The sequence below is a fragment of the Rattus rattus genome, chromosome 17, assembly GCF_011064425.1.
Source record: "Rattus rattus isolate New Zealand chromosome 17, Rrattus_CSIRO_v1, whole genome shotgun sequence".
NCBI lineage: Eukaryota > Metazoa > Chordata > Mammalia > Rodentia > Muridae > Rattus > Rattus rattus.
In genome coordinates this window covers 40,663,054-40,680,896 of record NC_046170.1, presented here as the reverse complement: position 1 = coordinate 40,680,896, position 17,843 = coordinate 40,663,054, and positions in this window count along the sequence as shown.

The window sequence follows — 17,843 nt, the reverse complement described above, 5'->3', positions numbered from 1 at the left end:
CAAACATCTGCTGTTTGCGGAGTCCGAGGGGTGGTGGGAGCACTCAGGGTTCGGTTTGGATGTTGGCATCAGATAAACACAGGGCCATACCCCATCGGTCGTTCCCACTCACCTCCGAAGCCATCCCTTTTGAAGCCGTAAGTTCTGTATCTACATTGGCGAGAAGGTTCCGCTACGGACTATACAACCCCGGGGAAGGACAGTTGTAACATATCCAGTGGTGTGCAAGGCTACGGTGGGTCCCCCTGCCAAAGGCATCCTATCCTGTGCCAAAGATGGGGCAAGTAAAACTCACCTGGTGCTGGGAGACGTGAACCATAGCAAGGGCCAGAGGACGGCTCAGCAGGCCCACCAGAAAATGCTCGCTACGCGGGTCTGAGGAACAGAGTTCGGATCCAAAGCTTCCATGTGAAACCAGGCTTGGTGTGGTAGTCTACCTTCCCGCACTTCCAGGTGGAGACAGGGGATCCTCAGGGGGGGCTGAGTATCTGAACCAGTGAACTACAGGTCAAGTGGAGGATCCTATCTCATGACATCAACCTTTGGCCTCTCCACACAAGTGCACACGTGCACACGCCCAGTGCAAAGACACACAGGCATGAAGAAATCGAAGGAAAGAGACCACAGTGAAAGAGTCGCACACTCCCTGGGATGGCTAAAGTGATGAACGTTGGTGACGGTGCCTAGATGAGCAAGGACGTAGAGGAGACTCGGTCACTGTACCCATGTCACCATGGAAACAGCAGAGAGGGCACTGTGCCAGCCTCAGCGCCAGGCTCGTCTCAGTGCAGCTGAGACCAGAAGGATTGGTCAACCTGGAAGGGAGGGAGGGGATGGTGCGGGCCAGGCTGGGAACTGCCCTGCCTCCATTAAGGCCCTGGATCTTACAGAATCGGGTCCTAGTCACACAGCTTTTAAAATGATCTGCAGCCATGCTGACCCCTGGCCCATCCCTCAGATACTTCCAAGTCCCGTCTTGTATGTCCACTTAGAAATTCACATTCTATTGTTCTGTGTGCTATGTGTGTGAACATACATGTGTCACAAGCCACAAAAGTGGACGTCAGAGAGCAAACTACACCACTTGGTTCTCTTCCTGCCCTGTAGGTTCTGGGGAATTGAAGTCAGGTTCCAGGCTTGGCTACAAACAGCCTTTAAACTCTCCTATCCATCTGTGCTCACTTCTGTTGCCAAACTAAAAAAGTAGTTGTTTAAAAACAGCAAATTGATTTTAGGATAGCAGTAATATTAATGCTGGGATGTCAAACATCTTCGAAACTCTGGCAAGCACAAGGTAGTCCTCCCAAAATCTTCCAAGGTCAGCTCCCCTAGCCTTCCCCAGAGTCTCTTCAGAGCAATTTGAGTTTTTGCTGGCTCCTCCAGCCACCCGGTACCTGAGACGTGGAAGGGAATTTTAGAGGAAGCCTTTGATTACAGCGGAGCCTTCCTGGTTTTGAAGTCATCAACTGTGTAGAAAAACCGAGCTTGAAGGCACACTGCGAATGTCCATCCAGCAGCTGGCCCTGCATCTCCCTCTGTGTACGAAGGTCACACCTATGCTCAAAGTGAGGAAGAGCCCAGGGGAGCTCACAGGAGAAGCTGGCGCTGTCCTAGAATGAAGGCTGTCTGGTGGCCATGTCTGTCCTTCGTTCCCAGCTACAGCCCTGTTCCTAGATCTGACCCTGCCAGCAGCCCTGGTGTGGAGTCTACAGGGCCCCACTTTCTTTTGTCAATGTGATAAGTGTTTTTATGACACAAGAGGTTTGCAAAAGATTATGACATTGAACATGTGTATGGACAGGAAGAGGTTATCAAAAATGTTCAGAGGTGACTGGTATAAGCTTTGGGGATCCCTGGACAGGACAAGCTGAGGCCCCTCCTTCTGGGGAGGCACCTGCTGTCTCACTCCATGCTCAGCCAGCCACCCCTATAGGACATCTGCTTTGCCCCTGGTCTTCAGGTTGCCAACTCTGCTCTAGGAAGGCCACCTCTCACTGTCACACACTGGAATGCTGTGCTGTGACAGATCCAAACATGCACGGAGACCCCAGCAGAGGGTGCACAGGAAGGGGCTTTCTCCACACACCCAGCCTCTAAGTCTCTAGGATGTATGGCCGCAGGTAGGTATCCATTCTGGGTGACAAAGAAGGTCAACGTGGCACTGAGTAGCTGTGACACAATGTGATTCGTGGCTAGCTTTGATAGGCCCAGACGTCCTAAGGAAGACGGAAACTTAATCTGCCGTGACAACCACAGGACCCAGAGAGGATGCTGGCGTGTACCCATGAACCCTTTCCCGTAAATAACATGTTGCATCCCAACCCCTGCTGGGTGATTTTATTCAGCAATGGGGTCTTTACAGAGGCTCAGATTAAAGGGGGTTGCAGTGGTTTGAGTGAGAATGTCCCCCACACTCCCACCCCGTCATCTTAGATGTTTGGACACTTTGGTCCCCAGTTGGCGGTGCTGTTTGGGAAAGTTAGGGTGGCCCAGTCTGCTGGGGCCGGCTTTGAGAGGATATAGCCTCACCCCACTTCTGGTTTGCTTTCTCGGCCTCATTCTCACCTCTGAAAAATGTGTGCCCTCAGCATCCTGCTCCGGTTGCCTTGCCTGCCTCCCCGTCGTCATGGACTCTTAGCCCCGTGGAACCGTAAGCTCAAAGAACACTTCCTTCTCTACATTCTTCTGTCATGGTGTTTTATCACGGCAACAGCAAGGTAACGGATCAGAGGCTACAGGGGCAAGCTGGACTCCAGCGTGACAGAAGCAGAAACAGCCCGGGGAACGGCCAGGTAGAGATGAAGGCAGAGGCTGGGTGGATGGATCTGCAAGACGCAGAGCCCTGAGCCAAGAGCAGGCAGGATGTGAGGAGAGACCAGACCTGGTTCTCCTTCCTACTCCAAGAGTGAACCAGCTCGGTGGACACTTCTCTGTCAGATGCTTACCCTCCAGATCTTTGACAGAAGTAAATTCTGTCGCGTTGTAAGTCTCCCAGGAGTGTGGGTTGAGGTAGGAGTGGTATTCTGGTCCAGCGTTCTCATCAAATGAACTCAGACAAGAGCAGATGATTCCTGAGATACTGCTCTAAGTTTTGGGGTGACACAGTGTTAGCTACCTGGGACATCTCTCAAATCATGTGTGGGGTATGTATCCCTTAAATGATCGCTATTTGAGCATACAAGCAGAAAATGGATGCCCAGCTATGTAAATCCCCACCCCACCCCCAAGTTTCTGGACACCTCCCCCCTGTACCGTGGATCAAGGCTATCCCCAGAGAGTCGAGCTCTGGACAGTTGCAGATCTTGGAGTTCCCACTCAGAGGAGCCTGGGAACCCGAGCAAACCCCCGAGGGGAGGCATATCCTGAACAAGCCAGGGCTGGGAAAACAGGAAGGTGAGGGCCTCTGTGTTTTATGGGCATCCACAGCAGCTTGGTTCTGGGGGATGGAGAGCTGAGAGCCGAACAATGCTGAGAAGTGCGGGAGAAGGGCCGGGCCGCACAATGTACCACTGCTGAATGAACGCTTCTGGAGCCGGAACAGCCAACAGGTTCACTCTGTTCCAGGGTGCCTCACACACTACGCAGGACAGCGGGGGGCAGAGCAGAGGCGGAGAGACTCCGGGGGATCTCTGAGCCTTGCACCTCCACACACTGTACTTTAGCCCAGGTAAGCCTCGTGCCCTGTACTTTCCAAGACAGGGTTCAAGTCCCTGCTAGTGCATGGGGCCCAGCAAGCTTTTGGGGACCCAGGGGCTACAAGACTCCTTTCTACTTAGCTCTTCCAAACCCACTTGGAAGTGTTTCCACTATTTTAAACCCCTTAAATGAAGGGCTTTAACTATGACTGCTTGAAATCCAGTCATATTTAATTTTTTAATTTTGTTTTTTATTTCTTCCCTGTATTTGAAAGTAATAACTGATCCGTGATCTTGGGGCCTCTACTAGTCACCCTATTATTTTTACACATATGTTTGTGTGTACACACAAGTGTGTGTATGTGTGGTGTGTATGGTATGTGTGGTGTGGTGTGTGTGTGCGGTATGTGTGTATGTGTGGTGTGTATGGTATGTGTGGTGTGGTGTGTGTGTGTGTGTGTGTGGTGGTGGTGGGGTGTGTGTGTATGTGGTGTGTATTGGTGTGTGTGTGTATGTGGTGTGTATGTTTGTGGTGTGTGGTGTGTGTGTGTGTATGTGGTGTGTGTGTGTATGTTTGTGGTGTGTGGTGTGTGTGTGTATGGTATTTGTGATGTGTGGTGTGTGTTTTTGTGGTGTGTGTGTGTGTGTGTCTGTGTGTGTGTGTGTGTGTGTGTGTGTGTGTGATATGCAGGTCAGAGTACAACTTGCTGAAGCTGGTACTCCCCTTCCACTGGGTTTGTTCCAGACATCAAGCTCAGGCCTTCGGGCTCAGCAGCTCCTTTATCTGCTGAGTCGTTTTGTTGGGTTTGCTGACCCACCTTTACCACATAGCTTTTCTCCATTCTTAACACTTCCTGTACAGGAACTTGGGTTGCAAATTCATTCATTTATTATTCCTTTATCTACTCGCAGGGCTGGAGATGGAACCTAGAGTCTCATCAGAACCTCATAGACACCTGTAAGCTGTTCACCTCTGAGCTACGTCCTTTTTACATTGTGAACCAAGCACTTCTTACAAAGTTGCCCAGGTTGGCCTTGAACTTATGATCCTTCTGCCTTAGCTTCTGAATGTTGGGATTATAGACCTGCACCGCCATGCCTGCGAATCTATGTCTACATATATCTATACCCATCGATATCATCTATATCTATTTATCATCTATCATTATGTGTGTATGTATGTATGTATGTATGTATGTATGTATCTATGTATCTATGTATCTTCTTGAGACAAAATTTCATATAGCCCAGGCTAGCCTCAAACTCATTATGAAGCTGAGGATGACATTGAACTCCTGATCTTCCTGTCTCTATTTCCAGAGTGCTGGATTAAAGGATGTATAGTTCATCTGGTTTTCTGGTTTATTCCATGCTGGAGATTGAATCCAGGGCTTCATGTATGCTAGGCAGACTCTCTACCAGGTGGGCCACACCCCTGCCCTGATATCTATATCTATATCTATTATAATAGAAATTATTTATCATATAATATATTTGCTATTAATATAATATATATTGTGTATAATATTATAAATATTACTAATATATAATATTACATATTAAAACAATTCCCAGATGATTTGTACCTGATTTGCCACAGATTCACTCTGGTGTTGTCAGCTCTTGGTGACCTCGCATAACAGGACTGGGCCCATGCAATGTCAGGTTAGGGGAAAATACTTATGTCTTCTGCTCAGAACCAGGACCGTCCATGCTAGGCAAGTGCTCTCCCGGTCCCACCCACTCCTCCGTGTGATTTATTTTGCAGCTGTAAGCTGGGGCAGGCGGGCTCTCCTGCTCTGAGCCAGGCACCGTCCTCGGTCGTCGTCGTCGACTCCTCCCTGTTCTCCCGGGAGAAATGCACCAGGAGTGAATTTCTTTAGCTTCACAGGCTGTGGAAGTCTGAAAAAAACCACTTGCCCTCTGAGAAGGATGTGAGCTGGCCCGTGGCCAGGGCGGACTTCACCTCTTGTAAATACCTCCTTTTCCCGTTAGGAGCCCTGAGATAAGCCTGCAGGACTCTGCTGGGGAGGGCTGTGATCCTGATGTCTGTGGGAGGAGAGGACCCCCCAGGGTCAGCCTCCTGGACAGGGCTTTCTCCTTGTTCTGTTGTTTCGATGCCACAACTAGGGTGGTTTCTGGTAAAGATCCAAGAGGTCAGAGGGTCAGTGTTCATGCCTGTCTACCCTCATAGCCTGGCCCAGGGCCTGCTACCTGTAAGAGAACATCTTGTCTTGTAGTTGTCACTAGTGGCTGCCGATGGCTGAGGGCATCATTACCTCAGCTTTCCAGGTGAGGCATGCAGAGCGTATCTCCCAGGCTGCCATGTACAGGACCTCCAAGAAGTGCTTCAGGCGGCCTCTTGAATCCATGTGCAATGACTCTTGATGTCCCTGTCTCTGAGGGGCAATCTTGCCAGGAGCCTACGGCGTACCCCGCCTTTGAGCCTCACGACCTGCCTTCCAGTGGGGCCTACCAGTGTTGAGCGGAGGACAAGAGTAGAGCTTGCTTCCTGGAGGTTACAGGGCAGAAATGTGGAATGCCAGAAGGTGGTAGAAAGGGGGGTTCTTGAACCATCTCGAGCTGAGGCCTGAGAATCTTGCTGTAGTCACTGGCCATCCCTCTGAAATCTTGCCCAGGTCTTGGCAGCCTCTGAGGAGGGGAGAAGGAAACTGTCACTCAGAAAAGTCACACGAGAAGATCCATCCAGAACAGCCTTAGCAAGGGGACAGCAGGTACCAGGGCTGAACTGCCCTTCCAGAGACATAACAGTTCTCCCTCTGAGCAAATTCTGCCCTGTGCCCTGAATCCTGTCCCCTATGTGGAATCCATAGACAGCCAGGTCACTCCTGAATGATAGAATACATTGACCTTCCTGTCAGGGGCCTGTCTTCAGTGCTGGGACCAATGCCCCCTGAATATCTGCACCCAGTCCTCTAGAGGACTTGGCAGTCAGTGCCCATATCACCCATGAGCTTCATTAGAGTTTCCAAGCTAGTCTTGATGTCTGCTAGACAGTCATCATTTACCCACAATGCTTTATGCATTCCTTAATGGTACATGGCCGGGACCTGGAGGCCCCAAACAGACTATGCCAAGTTGAAGGTGAGCTCTGCCCAGTGTGGGCAGCTGATGAAGACCACTGAAACCAGACTAAGGAGCCATAGGTGCAGCCTTGGCTAGGGTGCTGAGCCACGCGGGGAGCGTGTATGAGGTCCGTATCACTTTTAGTCAACCCCCAGAAACCAGAAGTACAGAGGCATGCGCCACATCCCTCCTAAAGTTGAGCTCGGTGTCAGCCTTGCACTGTATCTGACCCTGGAGAGATTGAAAGCCGAAGTCTGCATGATCTTCTGAGGCCGGGGCCTGTCGTCCATCACCCAAATGATCCCTTCAACAAATGTAAACACCTGCTGCTCTTCCCTCCTGCTCCTGGGGTGGCTGTATCTTTGGGGTTCTGTGGAGTCCTCTGTAAGGTCCTCTGCAGGGACTTGCCCACCGTGTGTTCCCGGGACCTCGGACTGGACTCCATCAAGGGTGGCTACACTGCTGCGCTGCAAGCTCAAATCCCGAATTCTAGAAGAAACTTGCGAAGGGTGATGGGGCAGGCTCTGCCCTGGGCCACGTTATTGCTTCCTCTTGTACCCCAGCCTCGCTGTGCACCAGCCAAGGAGTGACCTTGTCCTGGGAGGCCATTGAGATGCTCTGTGAGCTGGATCAGCTCATTCGTGTGTGTGTGTGTGTGTGTGTGTGTGTGTGTGTGTGTGTGTGTGTGAGAGAGAGAGAGAGAGAGAGAGAGAGAGAGAGAGAGAGAGAGAGAGAGAGAGAGAGAAGGAGAGAGAGAGAGAGAGAGAGAGAGAGAGAGAGAGAGAGAGAGAGAGAATGTGTGTATTCATTTTTACATGGGTGCTCATGTGGGTCCATGAAGGCCAGAGGTCTACTTCACGGTGCTCAGAAGTGATCAGCCTTGAGTTGAAGACAGGGTTTCCTCATTGATCGGCTTGCTGTGCTGGCCTGTGGGCCTCAGGCACCTTCCTGCCTCCCTGTCTTCCCAAGGCAGGGATTACAGACATGGATCACCAAGCCTAGCTACTTACATGGGCCCTGGAGATTGAACTCAGGTCCCCCTCTAGCCACCCCCAGCTGTGTCCCCGCCCAGATGTCCCATCCCCCTCTCCACCCACAGTCACTTCCTGACTCGAATGGTCACATGACCCCATCTGGGCTCTAGACCGGAGCCTTGGGGAGGTGTCTGGCCCTGAACCTGATCCTACTGTTTCCTTGTTATCGGCCACTGGGCAGATGATGTGGTCTAGGAGAAGATCCCAGGAAGTAGATCGTGGGTTCCAGAACTCCACATGGAGCCCTCCCCACTGTCCTGTCAGGGACAGAGAGAGGACTGTGTGTACAGTCAGGCTTCTGAAAGCAGGGCAGCTGGCTTATAGTTCCTGCCGCGAGCTTGTAAGAATGTGTGCTCAAACAATGGGTTTGCACTCCCTGAGCCTTTCTCTGAATTGCGTGAGTGCAAGCACATACGTACATGTCTTGTGTATGTTCAGGGACATGTGTGGGATCTCGAGAACGATCTTGGTCATCATTCCTCGGAGGCTAGCCACCTGATGTTTTGAGGCAGGATCTCTCACTGGCCTGGAACTGACCAGGTAGGCTAGGCCAGGTGCTCAGTGAGCTTCAGGAATCTGTTTTCCCCAGAGCTACCATGCTGGGATGTTTCTCCTGATGTCGGCACTGGAGCTCAAGTCCAGTGTGTGCATTTTAGCCACAAAACTATGGCCCAGCTCCTGTCTCTGCATCTTGAAACAGCTTGGTTCAGCCTCGGGGTGCCAAGGAGCTTGGGTAGGCAGCTTGGGGCAGTCAGACACTGTGGCTCCAGAATGTAGACAAAGGATGGGGAGAGTGGGATACCCAGCAGGGAACTAGCACAGGCGGGAAAATGAGGCCAGCCCAAATCAAAGACGACCTCAAGTGTAACTCGGACCCCACAGCAGAGAAAGATGTTAGGGAGAGTGGAATGCACGGGGCTCTCTGAATGATTTCCACAGTTCTTCATCACGCTAAAACCGTTCTGCAGAAGAAAACACATTTTGTTTTGTCTCTCTCTTTTTTATTTTAAAGGGAAGGAGATGCCCTTTCTTCTCTCCTTCTTTGGACATCTTGCTGTCAGGATGTCATAGCTGGAGCTTTGACAGCCATCCCTTACACTGTAAGGGAACCAAAGGAGCTGAGACCTTTGCCAATTTCATAAAGCACTGTGAAGCACTGAACGGGCCTCTCTTTTATGTTAAAGAATAAAACGTCGCGGATATAAGCCACAAGGTCGGTTTGGTTTTGTTCCAGTGTTGCAGAACACAATGCTAACAGAGACGCGTTGGGTACTCTTCGGGGCCTTAAGACCTTAGCAAAGTGAGCCTGGGAGTCTTTCCCGTGCACCTCGAGCTCAGGAGACCCATGGTAGTCTCTCCCCACGTTCTCTGGTGTCCCAGCATTAGCATTAAGTGTGGAGGGAGAGTCACACACTCCATCCTCCAGATCCTCCCAATAGCATTTTGGGGTTCTCCCACTCTGTAGGAGTTACGATTTATGTCTGGTTCATCAAGATAAGGCTGAGTGAGAGTGGTGCTCAGGGTCTGTGGCTGCTGGCTGGCCAGGAAGCTGGCGTGGCCTCTGCAGCACACGGTGGAACCAAATCCCTGCAATCAGCAGAGGGTGATTTACTCGGTTCCACTGGCCCCACATTTAAACAGATGTCAGCGGGTAGCAAACGCAGTGGGAGGAAGACATCAGAGAAAGTTACTGCATCGGAAAAGAGGGAGCGTTGTAAACGTGCTAAAAGGGAAGGCCAGTATTTATGACTGCAGTTGCTTGGCGACCTTCTTTCCTGCCTGATCATGTGAGGCCACGAGAGCCCCTTCCAGTTACTGCTCTGGCAGGCTGGGGTGAGGGAGGCCCCCCGGGACCCTCCTTTGCAAGGACCACACAGCTCCCTTTGGGAAGACACTGACAGTCGTTCACAGGAAGCTGGCAGTTCAAGTCCCAGGTCTGGCACGAGTCACACAGGGATTGCTGCACCCATTGGACAGATGGAGAGACTGAGGAGCAAACTGAGGTGAGCCCCTGACCAGGAAGCATTGAGGCCTTCCCAATGCAATCCCTGACATCAGGTTTGTTCTCTGTCTAGGCTGTTCTGCTTACTGCCCTAGGTGCCCTGCTCTTGTGACTAAAGCCAGCTGCATCCACTCCCCAGCCCTCATCCTTCTGACCCAGCGGGTCCAAATCCTTGTGGTGGTCACTGTGACAGGGAAAGTGAGGAATCCCATTGTATGGTGTCATCCTGGCCCATGGAGGAGGAAGGTGGGAGAGGATATACTCCCTATTGTGACCACGGATGAGGTAACTGACAGCTAGCTATGGTGTGTGTCTGTGTGTATGTGTGTGTGTGTGTGTGTGCACATGCGCGCATGATATATGTATATATGTGAGAGAGAGACAGAGACACAGAGAGAGAGACAAACAGACACAGAAACACTAAGAGAGACATAGAGATGGAAACAGAGGGACAGAACCAGAGAGACAGATATAGTGAGAGACAGAACAGACAGAGAGAGATACTGAGAGAGACAGAAAGATGGAGTGAGACAGAGAGACGCAGAGAAACAGAGATAGTCAGAGAGACAGACATAAAGAGACAAAGAAATAGGAAGAGAGAGACAGAGACACATAGACAGAGACTGAGAAAGATACAGAGAAACAGAAAGATGAAGAGATACGGAGAGATAGAGACAGAGAGAGATGGAGATAGAGAGACAGAGACAAAGAGACAGAGACAGTCAGAGAGACAGAGAGAGACACAGACAGAGACAGAGAGACAAAGAAATAGGGTAGTAGAGAGAGATGGGGAGAGACAGAGACAGTCAGAGACAGAGAGATGGAGACAGAGAGACAAAGGACAGAGACAGTCAAAGAGAGACAGAGACAGAGACAAAGAAACAGGGTGGAAGAGAGAGAGAGAGAGAGAGAGAGAGAGAGAGAGAGAGAGAGAGCACAGCCACAGCTGCCCCAGGCCACCAGGGTTCCAAGGGCACTGTCTGGAGCCAACCACACCACTTCTGGGAAATCCGGCTCCCCACTTCTTGCCTCACAGACTCCAGCGAGGGATAGACTCTGTTTTGACTTGCTCCACACTGGCACCCAGTCTGCCCTTGAGTCTCTATCTTACCACACGTACCCTCAGATACAGCCCTGAGGGATGCCTCGTGGGCTGACAGGGTCTTGGCCCGTAGACAGCTACAGCCCCATCCTACCTCTAGGCCTCCGTATGGTGGGTGACCAGGAAATGTTTGCATAGAAGAACAAACACATCAGAGAACCCTGGAGAGCCTGGGGGGGGGCGCAGCCACAGGCCTTCTGCGGTTCAGTCTGGGGTAAGGTCCTAGGCTGACTCTTCCTGTCTGTCTTCCCAAAGCTGTGGACCCACACCTCAGCTCTTTGCTCCATGACTCCTGTGAGTTTGGAGACGGAATATAGATGCTCACATTCTGTCACACGTGTTTGCCCGGCCTACAGGCCTCCGGTGATGGTATTCACTCCATTCGGTAAAGGGACCAGAGAACAATACCTCGGAGCCAGTCACTCTGTAACCAGAGCTGGAGAGCCAGGTCCAGGTTCACCTGCTAAAATGTCTGAAAAGTAAAAACCTTGAAAATGACCTTCGTTAATGGGTGCTTGCCATTGGCCATTTCCATTCTGTCATCTTGGACAACAGTGCAGACCAGCTTGAACTTCTGCTATGTCCTATTACAGACCTCTGTGGACTCTGTTGTGTGCTCAGCACGAGGCCCCAGAACCCATAAAACTGGGCTTCACCCACCCATTCCTTGGTGTCACAGCGCTGTGACCACTGCCTAGATGTGGCTTCCCAGGAGGTTGACAGGTGACCCTTTCTGAGCGCATATGCTGTTTGAATGCTCCCTCCCCAACCCCCAGCTTTGTAGCAGGGCTCTCCCCTGCCAAGTGTCCCTCTGCCTTTAAAGGTGTGTTGAAAGCCGGGTTCTGCTCTCCGGCCTCAGTTCTGCAGCCTAAAATAATACAGCAGGATGCTGGTGGGAGACCGTGCACTTCCTGTGACTGTTCGGCTCACATTCTCCCAAAAATAACAGTGAGACTGTTCACACCTGCGCCGGCCACGTTTCCTCGCACAGGCGGGAGATTAATGGGCTCCATTCAGAACGGGCCTTTCTGACCTCATTTGTGAAGTCGGGGTGGGGGTTGGGGGGGACTCAGGAAATTGCACACTAATCCAAATCTTGATAATCCCAAGATCCTGGCATTCTTTCCCCCACTACCCATTCGAGAACCCCAAATGCTTCCCTCTGAAACGAGCTTCAGCTTTCAAAGTTTTGATAAGATGCAAAGTCGATTGTTCCTGGCGGATGCTTTCCAGTTCGGCCGAGTGGAGAGATCAGAGACAGTTATGGAAAAGGGATTCCGTTAGCTTCAGGGAGCTGTCCGTCCATCAACCCAAAGAAAGGAACAACGGACCCGAGGGCCCCCTCCAACACACATCCCTCCTGCAGGCCACAGCCATCCCCTGCAGAGGCAGGAGCATGCCTAACACTTCCATAAGGGCTGTCCCTTCCCATGTGTCAGTCAATGCCCCTTCTGCCTCAGCCACATTGGTTGCCTTCTAGGTATGAACCATCAAGAAAACAACGTACTGAGGAGGGAGTTGAACTTGAGTGTCTGGTTTCTGGTCAGAGTTTCACGTCACTCGAAACCACTGACTGCATCAAGGGAGAGGCTGCATCGTTTGTTGTAGCAGGACTGAGCCTGCTGCCTCTGCCTCCCTGGAGCGTGGGTTACAGGTGTGTACCACCACACCTGGCTGACCAGGTCTTTCTTATTTAACTGCAGCACATAGTAGGTACAATGTGGATGCATATTGAGAGATGAACAGACAGAGCTTCCCCCGTCTACCAGCATGCCGTGGCTTTGCTCCTCCCTCAACAGCACTGACAGTTTCTGCGAGCTCCACTGAAGCCAGGCTCCCCTTGGTGAGCTGCTTAGTTCTACAACAGAGTTTTAAAAAAAATTCTCAGCTCACGTCTGGGCATTAAATAATGGCGGCCGGATGTTTAAAGCAGATTGCTAGTCTAGACAGATGGCTCAGTGGTTCGTAGCACTTGCTGCTCTTACAGAGGTCCCGAGTTCCAGTTTCCAGCTCTCAGGATAATCTATAACTTCATCTCCACCTGATCTCACCCCCTCTTATTAAGTCTGTGGGCAGTATACTCACATGCACACACATCATTAAAAATGAGAAAAATGTTAAGGGCTCAAGAGAGTGGTCATTCCCTCTCGTTGACCTCTGTCACAGAGGTCAACTCCTCCTTCCCGGGCACCAGGGGATCCGTGTCTCCTGAATCTGCTCAGCTCCCCTGTGGCCAAGGGGATCATGCATCTAATATCCACCAAGGATTTGCGAGCAGGAGAGACAAGCACTGTGTCCAGCTGGGAGCCCCGCCTTGTCCATTCCCCACCTACAGCCAGATTAGAAAGTCGGGCCGCTCATGGACTGGACTAGGAGACATGGGAGGAAAGTGACTGGCCTCCCTCAAGAACCTTCTGAGGGTGGAGTTTGTGAAGTCGCTCAGGCAGGAGCTATGGGTTGTTTGTTGTCCTGACTCAGGCCCCGGCTCCGCACCCTACTCCCCTGAGCTGCTTCCTAGATACAGCCAAGCACGTTGGGAAGCATACCATGACCTTCCCATGACCTTGTGTGCATACTGTGCTGTGCCTTCTTTTATTCTGCTTGATAACCCTGTGATGCATGCATGTGTATGCGTGTGCATGCATGTGCGTGCGTGCGTGCACGTGGAGGCCAGAGGTCAACGTCCGATGTCTTCCTTTATGACTCTCCATCTTACTGTGGAGGCAGAGTCTCTCACTGAACCTGGAACTCACTGATTTGGCCAGACTGGCTGTCCAGTGAGTCTCAGGGATCTACCTGTTTCTACCACCTCCAATCTCTGAGATTACATGTGTGTACCACAGAGATCCACAGAGATCATACCCCAATGCTCACTTGCTCTCTCTCTCTCTCTCTCTCTCTCTCTCTCTCTCTCTCTCTCTCTCTCTCTCTCATATATCAAATGTGAGTTCTCAGGATCAAACCCAGGGCCTCATACTTGAATGGAACGCACTTTTCCACGAAGCTATCTCTCCAGCTCTCTCCCTACCTGCTGTATCTTGCACGAGCGTCACATTCCTGGGCAGAGATGCCCTCTCGTCCATTTTAACAGCCGTGTCACATTGGCTCAAAACATGTCCCGGCCTTCGTATAAAACAGCACCCGCCTCCCAGACATCGAATTCCATCTCTTGCTGTTACAGACAGGGCTGTGGTGGCGAGACCGCTATATGGATTCAGGTCTTAGTACTGATGATGTGCTCCAGGGTGCAGGAAATGCTTTATGACTAAATACGTACTACGTGTGCAGAGACAAATGTTATTTTTATCGACTGTTGGTATGTGAGCGGTAATCTAAGAAACACACAAAACAGAGTCACGAGGCGGAATCCTGCCCAAGCAGGCTGGAGACTGTCCTGTTCACGTGTTACATACTCCTTTAAAGCCAGACACTTGGCGACTTCCTCTCTCGATCTGTCCACTTGCTTGTTCTCTCACCTGACTCTCTCTCTCTCTCTACTTATTTTTGTTCTGTTTTGTAGACAGAGTCTCAAGCAGCCTAGAGGGGCCTCAGATGTCTCGATTTCTCTGAAACACTGGGAATCTATCCATGTGACACCACGGCCTCCCTGGTGTACTGACGGTCATCTACCGTGCGACTCCTGTCAGTAATAGGAGGCCACGTGTAGTAGGATGTGGAAATGTGGATTCTTAGTCTGCCTCTGCCCAAAGGTCCCAAATCAAAGCAAGGCTCTTCTGCAGGTCACCAATATCCTCTTACTCAAAATAAAGTACAGCTTTAAGATAACACTTAACCTCTCTGGGGAGAGGACTTTCTACCCAAGTCCTGGGGACTCCTTGTCATTTTCTAAAGGTAAAGTGTTGATTTCCTTAGGCTGATGTGACTATGGGAATCAGGCTTCCCAGGGAGGAAGTGAGCAGCTCCCTGAAACTCAGGAGTCTCTGCTACGTTGCCCTGCATTTACAGGGCCTGATGCTTCCTAGAGAAAAGTCAGTTACATCCAGTCACTCAGAAGGTTTGAGTAAGGCAGGCTGTTGAACTGTTGGGAGGAGCCCTCACCGATTGTGGTGGTGATGATGATGATGGTGGTGATGATGATGATGGTGATGGTGGTGGTGATGGTGATGATGGTAGAGGTGATGGTGGTGATGATGATGGTGGGGGTGATGGTGGTGGTGGTGGTGGTGATGGTGGTGGTGGTGGTGATGATGATGATGGTGGTGGTGGTGGTGATGATGGTGGTGATGGTGGTGGTGGTGATGATGATGATGGTGGTGGTGGTGATGATGGTGGTGATGATGATGGTGGTGATGGTGGTGGTGATGGTGATGGAGGTGATGGTGATGATGATATTGGTTATAATCGTGGTGGAGATGACAGTGAAGATGGCCACGCCGGTAGTGCTGATGGTGCTTTTGGTAATGGTGTCAGTGACGATTTGGTGGTGATGGTGGTGATAACTGTGATGGTCATAGTGAGCTCCACCAGGAATGGAGAGTTTGATTGACCGTAGATACCCCAAATCCATCACCTGCACTCGCACATCAGCTTTCTTAATGCAGTGACAGTGGGTAGCATTTGCTAAGGAGCCTGACCCTTGGTCAGGCTTCCCAGTGCAGTCTAGGATGCTGCTGGGGCCTGGGAGTTTCAAGCAACATAACCTGGGCTCGCAGGAGCATGAGAATAGCCCTCTGCAGCAGCCTTGGTGACACTGTGGTCACCTGACTTCTGAGAGTGACTTCTCTTTCCTGCCCTGAGTTCCCATGCAGGGATTTTTAATTGAAGGACATTATAACTGGGAGAGCCTCCCCCTGGGAAAGCGGTCCTTCCATGTCTGTGCTTCTGTGCAGAGCCATGGTCAGCAAGCCACCTGTAGACACAGCCACGGGGCCAGAAGGAGGCATTCGGGTCTCTCCACAGGCGAAGACAGAGAGGGTCAGGCTCTAAGAGGACTGGGAGGCCACACAGCAAGGAGAAGACTCAGCTCTTTCAACCTCAGCCTCTTCGCTGTTCCCATAGCCCGGGAAGCTTGCTGGAGGCAGGTCATCACCGGTTCCAGCAGACCAGCCAGCGGCTCCGAGTGACTCAGGGAAGGGGGGACACCTGAGGTGGCTGAGCCCCGTGTTGGCTCTGCTCCATGTTCTGAGTCTAACTGCTTTCTGAGCTGGTTTGTAACCTCGGGGGAAGAGGTTGTGCCACCAGGGCTCAGGAGCTGGGGCTATTGTTCAGCGACTCAGGCCCCGGCTCACCAGGAAATCCACGAGGAGGTGAAGGCCAAGGCCCGCCGAGTCCTTCAAAGCAGTTCCTCTGCCTCAGACCTCTGGTCAGCCCAGCCCACAGCTTCCCAGGAACTTTCTACAAGGACCAAAAGAAGGCGAGACTGGGGCCAAATGTGGCCTGCAGTGGACTTTGCAAAACAGAGTTGAAAGCCAGGGCTTTCGACACAATCCCAGGAACCGTGGGATGGCTTGAAGGCCACGAGATGGGCTCAATAAACAGGGCTGGTTGCTCAGCACGGCCTGGTGGACTGGAAACGTGTTATTTTAGAGGAAGGACCCGCGATGGCCTGAGACATCGCTCTCGGTCAGAAATGAGAGTGAGCAGGGTTTTGGTGATTCTGATAGGGGTCGAGAGCCTAGGACACCTGAGGATGCCTGAAGTCACCCCCATTTGCAGCTTGGGGTCTTACTGGGGTGGGGGTGACAGGAGGAGACAACAGGCATGCTACAATGAGGCACACCCCCACCACCACACAGACATATATGCACACACACAAAGAGAGAGAGAGAGAGAGAGAGGGAGAGAGAGAGAGAGAGAGAGAGAGAGGGGCGGACAGAGACAGAGAGAGGGAGGCGCAAATGCTTATCCAGACCAAAACATCACCCTCTGAGAGCTGGAGCCCCTGTCCACAGTGTGAATCCCAAGATTTCCATTTGGCTTCAACCGAGAAGCCACAAAAGAGAGGAGAGAAGCATGTCTGCCAAGGTGGATGGCTGCCATCTTCTTGGCAGAGAGCCGCAGAGACCGACAGAGAGCTGCAGAGACTGGCAGAGACCATCAGATGGTATTAAGAGTCGTGCTCCTCTGCATGTGACTTCTGTCTGTAAAAGGAAAAGCCCCCTTTAGACATTAGAATGAGCTACGAAGAGAAGCTATGGCTTCCTGTCCTTGTAGCTCATGTTAGCCCATCTACACAGCCCCCATCTACACCATCCTCTTTCCCCCTCCCAGTTGTGCTCAGCAGACATCAGTCTTGCTAAGATCTGGGGCTCTCAGGATGAAGATTCAGTCCAGATCCCCTGCTGTGGTGTGGGGGCATGGGAGCGGTGGGCAGGAGCACAAGGAGTAGTGGCTGCGAGCACGGAGGGGTGAGCACAAGGAGCAGAGGTCGGGATCACGAGGGGAGCACGGGGAGTGGTAGCGGGGAGCATGGGGGTGGCTGCTGTTCTCTGGATGGCCAGGAGCATTGGGGAGCAGGATTTACCCCAGCAATTACAGAGGGAGCGCATGCGTGGAGGGCTCGCTCAGTTGGTTCCTCAGGTTTTAACTCGTGCTTTTTACCCATTGGTTTGTTCGACAGGTGAATGGCTCTGAGTGCATGCCAGACTCTGCGATGGTTGTGGACAGATGGACATGAAAAAGCCGTCTGTCCATCCATCTGTCTGTACTTGTTAGGCAGCCATGCCACAGGCACGCGCTTGCGAGTCTCCTCAGCTCCCACTGCTGTATTCTCGGGGCATGGGAGGCGATCAGGGGTCCCACAGCCCACGCCATGCGCAGGCGCCGTCCGTGCAGGAGGCCGTGGGGACAGACCGTACAAGGAAAGGTCAGTGACTTGTGCCTACTTTCTAACCCAAGCAGAAGGACAGTCACCCCCGTCGCCGTAAATCATCCTTTATAGCACATTCTTTGCGACCTGCCACTCAGGAGATCAAAGCTCATCAGCGTGTTGGAAAGTATGCCTGAGAATATCTGGGGATGGG